The 5,931-nt window shown below is 38.4% G+C and overlaps 1 pseudogene; it reads right to left on the bottom strand.

The window, feature by feature from the left end:
* Positions 1 to 243: 243 nt before the first annotated feature.
* LOC149222221 (monothiol glutaredoxin-S11 pseudogene) lies at positions 244 to 2,248 on the bottom strand (annotated as a pseudogene).
* Between the last annotated feature and the right edge of the window lie 3,683 nt (positions 2,249 to 5,931).

The raw sequence follows: 5,931 nt of genomic DNA, 5'->3' as shown, positions 1-5,931 counted from the left end.
TTTGATGGTAATTCTTTAAGCTCAGACAGATGATGTGTCAAATTACTTTTGAAGCGAGCCTCTTTTGTTTTCCTCAATGCTGCACCTGACATGAAATGTATCCGCTGCTTTTGCATCTTTAGTCTTTACAAGAAATGTATGACCATTATGTAAAGAAGTAGTTTCAGTTCCATTTGCCTCGGGATCTGCATTGCAACTCTTGTTTTTGGCAATTTAGCTTCTCTTGCTGTTCAAGCAAATCACTTATCCAGACTTCATTTCCTCATGCACTTCTTCATCGCTCAGAATATCAAAGCTTCCAAACGCCACACCCAACTCTTTCAAAACGTCCACAACTTTTCTGCTAAATCCACAACATGGTTGATCTGGGGTACCTTTCATAAACAAAAGGACGGGTTTAGAGTCCACAAGTTGATGTAGTCTACTCTTAAGCGCGGTATCTGATCTAGCAGTGATGTTCCCAACCTGTGGAGACTTATTCAATTCCTTAACTGCCTCAATTACTGCATGACCACCAGCCATGCCAACGCTAGCAGGAGCAGCTGAGCTCACATGGTCATTAGCAACCCGTTCTTCAACTGGAATGTTAATATCTATATTTCCTTCTGTGGTTCGATCAACATGTGAAACAATGCTTGAATCTGCTGCTTTTGCAAGGAGTTGAATCTCTTTCACATCCTAATCGAAGCTCATGCAAATGGAAGATCATTGTCACACGACTCCAACACTGCTTCAAAATGCTTCAGTCTTTAATGAAGTGCATTTAAAATGTATTTCGAATTTATAAAGCGGAGAAGTTATTGGTGTGACCGGAGAAATTTTGAATTTGAAATTTATAAGTGGTGGCAAAATTTCTGTGGTGTTCCAGCTCTGTGCGCCGCGAGCATAGCTAGTGCGTCGCGCTGGTCTGGTGCACCGCACGCTTGTAAATTTCCACTGGCAATTTTAGCTTAGTTCCCCGCACACATCCTATGCGCCGCACGCTCCTTGTATGCGATGCGCACACTGTCAACACACTGTCGGCCTCTCCAACACTAAAATTCACTCTTCAACCTCCAAATTCGGCTTTCTCCTTTGGATTTTTGTGAATGTTTGACATGCAGATAGGTTGTCAAAAACAATGGATTTGCTTTATAATTTAATATAGCTCTACTCTTTTGCAGCTCGACATTTGGCATGAATTTAAAGTTGTTTTTTTTATTTGATTTTCTTGGCTTGGGCAATGATACTTTGGCTAATTTTTTGCAGGGTAATTGGCACAAGATTTCAACTAGACTTTAGCAAAACCCACTGGTTGAAAATTTTCACACTGAATTTTGTTCTTGATGGCTTTCGACTCTTAGACTGAAAAAATAAGTTTCTTTGTTTCATTTTGCAGGAATGTCAGCATTTCTTTGGCAAGGTGACATAAAGCCTGCATTTGAAATCTTCAAGATGGAAAATTACATGGTTATTACAAACAACTAATTTGCCAATTTCTTCTCCAAAACAGGGTTTTGGAGAAGAATCATCCTTGAGCATTACTGATGATGGAACTCTTGAAATAAGAAACTTATTGAACCTTCCTCTGGCTTGCAAGCATTATTTCACACTTCTGGAGACAAAACCCTGGACTCAAGGGACTCAAGAATTAAAATGACTCTTTTTAACCAAAATGGCATTTGATGACTGCAAATGACGAGAAATGAACTGTGGTGAATTTGACTCTGACAGAGGATAGACAAGACTGAGTCTAACATTTTCTCCAATTGGGATGGCAGCTGCCGCTCCGTGGAGGTGCTAAGAACAACAAATCTTTGGGAGAGCAGACAGTGCCTCCTTCCATTGGGCAATGGAGTCCATTATTTCAAGAAACCAACATGACTCAATTTATTGACTGAAACTTGATTGAAACTAACTCAGTGCAAACTGAAATGACTGAAAAACATGACTCTAACAAATTAACTCAAAATGGCAAAGACCTGGACTTAAAACTTAAATCTTGGTGGCAGTACATGGCCACCTCTGTTTCTTACAAGACAATATATCATCAAACTATATCAAAATGCCAATGCAACCAATCAAGAAGATGGCTTCTTGACTGATTCTTCCTATTAGATCTTCTGGTCAACTGTAGATGCTTGTAACTGGGTCTCCAAAAAGCTAATTTACCATGATCGCCTTGATCACTGAACACTACCATACTCACCTTCACTGCTGGTTGCAACAAACTTGCCAGAGGATCTTGAAAAACGTGAAGATTTGCCATTGCCACCTCCTACTGAGAGAACGAGATGTCTTTTTCTCTTGCTTCTGATTTTTCTTCATAAATAAGAGCACGTTCCTAGTCTTCAAAAAATTCTGAACAAGTAGATAAGCAGATGTGCTCTTCAAAGAACGTTTCAAAACATGAAACATATGAAGAAGAATTTGAAATGGAATCCATAATGCTATGGTCGGCTGTAATCTGAATATATTACTGATCATCTTTGCATGATATGACAACCAGATTCTCATTACATTCATCACGTTCTTCAATCATGAGAAAAGCAACTTCAGATGATTCTTGAAACTCAAGCATGACATCTATATCATCTATCATAAATTCATCCAGAGAAACTTTTTCACCTACTTGAACAAAGATATCCTCTTGCTGTTCATGAATTGACTGGATTACCTTGGTAGAAAGGATGTGTTCTGATGAGATGAGGACAATTAGGCCTGTAACTCTCTCTTCTTCATTTGAGGCAACCTCAACAATGCAATTCTCTTCTATGAGATCCGGAACAACATGTTTTTCCTCATCACAATCCGTCTCTCAATCTGGTTTATCATCATCATTTTCGGATTGGAACATCATTTTCCTGCACATCCTCATTTATTTCAACCAGATCTGAAATAGGACTTCTTTTTTCCTCATTTTCAGTGATATGAAAATCTTTAACTTGCTGATTCTGATCCTGCTGCAAAGTTTCCTCTAAGAGTTCTGTAGACTGCTGAAACAGATTTTCATACAATGCTTCCATGATTTCTTCGTCCATAAAATTATCATCCTCATAGTCTTTTTCAAGACTCTCAATAAAACCATAAGCGTGCTTGCAACAATCCTAAACTAATTTTAATGATGGATAAGATTCTTTATACTTCTCAAAGAATATGGAATGAAAATCCTTTAGACAATAAATGGAAGCAGGTGGCAAACTTTCATACCAAGATCGGGCTTCGTCTTGCAGAGTAGCCATAAACATTTTCATCAAACAGTCTTCACGAAAATCGATCTTTAATTTATGCACGTGAATGTAAAATTTCACTAGATAAAGAGCAGCGTCATTACCTTCCACATTTCTGAACACAGGCAAATTCTTTGACCAATCTACCTTGGGTATTTTATTTGGAAAACCTGGGATGTGATCTCGGCTCATGGGAGCGTATCTTCTTGCAATCCGATCCATCTTGAAAATCTTATTGCTACTGATATCTCTGCAGTGGAGTCACCATGAAGGATTGATTGCTGGATTCTTCAGTGAATGGAGTCGCCAGGTGAATGATTTCAACCGTCTTCTTATGTCTAATCATTGTTCACCATCAACAATCAGCTTTGAACTTGAGATATGTGCTGGGGCAACGCAATCTTCAAGCAAATCATTTTTGCTCCCCAGTATGGTCGCCACTATGTTATCGCTCGAATTTGCCTCAGGTTGAAGGAAGGCAGGTTCAAGGTAACATCAAATCAAGCTCAGACTCGTAGCTAGCCCTACGAGGACATGAGAGGGATCTCTTCGGGTCTATCTCGATAAAATGATCAATAGAGTTCGAGATGACTTACAATGGGAACTGATTTTAGGCTAGTAAATGAATTTAAATGAGGGATATTTGATTTAATGACTAAGTTGCTGGCCTATATGGGACAAGGACAACATGAGCAGAGATTTAACCAAAGGCACATGATATTTCATAAGGCGAGATCAGCGTGAGGTTTTAGCAATCGAATTGAATTTAAATGGGGTGAAAAGACTCTTAAAGAGAGCTGAAAAGGGCATTAGTGTATGAATCCTTTCCAAGCAGAAGAAAAGACATAAAGACTGAACACTTCCTCAAGGCAGAGCAATGACTGAATTCTACCTTTCTCACTTAAAGGTATTCAGCTAGAAACGATCATGAATGAACTGCAAAACATCACAGGATACATATGAAACAGAATAAAAAACACATGCCAAAACTCATACCGCAAGAATCTTATAAATCAGAGCTGCACCATTTAATTATCTCTGTCAAAACTGTACAGTGATAGTGCTGGGTTTTTTCTTCCCACACTTTTTCTCAGAACTCAGAACCGTTTACACATAATTTTCATACAATAAATAGACTCAGGAATGGGAAAACAGATCGATTTGAGAATAGGGGCCGTTTCCCCTAAAATCATGAGAATAGGAAAGGTCTGCTCTAAAAAGGAGCAGCGTTACATTTGTTTGTTGATGGCTAATTAAAAGACAGAATCTGGAGTGTAGACCCTTTGAATTGCAATTGCAGTTAAAAATATACCATCGGTTCCTATCTTTCTGCTGCGGTGACTCTTCACCTTACGCTGGCCCTTTGAATCAAAAACTAATTTTTCAATAAACGATTTTCCACTAAAATTTTTCCTTTAATGAATGCACCCAGCTACAATTTGCTAAGCTCAACACATGTCTCCATTTTGCAGAAATTAATTTTATCACTGGTCTGAGAGAGCTGGTCTAATGAAAGCGTAACAATGACCACCCAGCACACCTCCACTGTGAACCAAAACACTATGAAGAGTATATAAATCGCGCACACTTCTATCAGCATCTGGAGAGAGATATTTTTCATTGTCTCTGTCTGAGTCAAGTGAAGTAGAAATTCATTTCGATCATTTATCTTGACCATTGTGTCTTGCATGAAATCATATTGAACGCTTCACCGTGTTAGGTTCCTATACTAATAGGTGTCATTTTTCATTAATTGACTGGGAAGTGCCAAATATGTTCATCCTTTCCATGCTGCAAAGGTTCCATATTTCAAAAGAGACAGAGAAAATTAAAAAATGTAAAGAGGTATGCCTTAAAAGAATGATCAAAAGGAAAGAAAATGAATTGGTCAGAACAAATAATAGAAATGAACCCCAAAGAAAGACCAGGAAAGTGGCTAGTCAAAATGGCACTACTACCTTATTTGCAAGTCCACAATGTGCAATTATTATTATTTTCACACTTGATGGGTGGCCCAACAGTGCAATCTGGACCATGCCATGTTTAATTAGCTGTTGTAGAATAGAGAAAAAGTGCCTGTCCAAACAACTTAAGCTTGGGAGATGAGTAGCTAGATAGAGAAATGAAGGAGCCCAACTGCTTAATCTGGGCCCTTGGAAGAGATAGGGGTACATTTAGATAGGAGGGCAGTCAAAAGAAAAGAAGATAATCAGGGTCTACAAGTCTAAGTGCACCCATTCAAAAGGATAAATTTTTTTTTAGGTGCATTAGGCTGGGTAGGTAGTTAAGGTTGCAGAAGCAAGGTTTTGATCACCTCATGTATTGTCAATCAGAGCTCCTCTCATCAGTGACAGAAGTGTCAAAGTAGTTGTTTTGATGGCAGAAATTTGGAAGAATGTCTAATTCCCCTTCTATTCCCCCATCAATCACTCACTAACATCCCCTTGAGGACCTTGGGATCTGCCCAACCAATCCTATTATCACTTCATTTTTGTAAAATACTAAGTCAAGCTTTGACTTTCTTCAATGAAAAGAAGCCACATTTCTTGTGTAAAAATCATTTCTCCACATTCCATTCACTTCTTATGTCTAAGTTTCAGTCCATAAACTTAACCTCTGCCCTACTCTTTCACCTCGCAAACTCATATTAACTTCTAATTCTATTTATATAGCTCCCTAACCTATGTTCCTATCTCTATTGCTACAAAAAGCTATATAAAAT

Source organism: Pinus tabuliformis, chromosome Q, assembly GCF_031772625.1.
Source record: "Pinus tabuliformis cultivar Carrire ecotype Pingquan chromosome Q, CPIR1, whole genome shotgun sequence".
NCBI lineage: Eukaryota > Viridiplantae > Streptophyta > Pinopsida > Pinales > Pinaceae > Pinus > Pinus tabuliformis.
The sequence above is the reverse complement of the archived record's forward strand: the minus strand, read 5'-3'. Positions and strand labels throughout refer to the sequence as shown.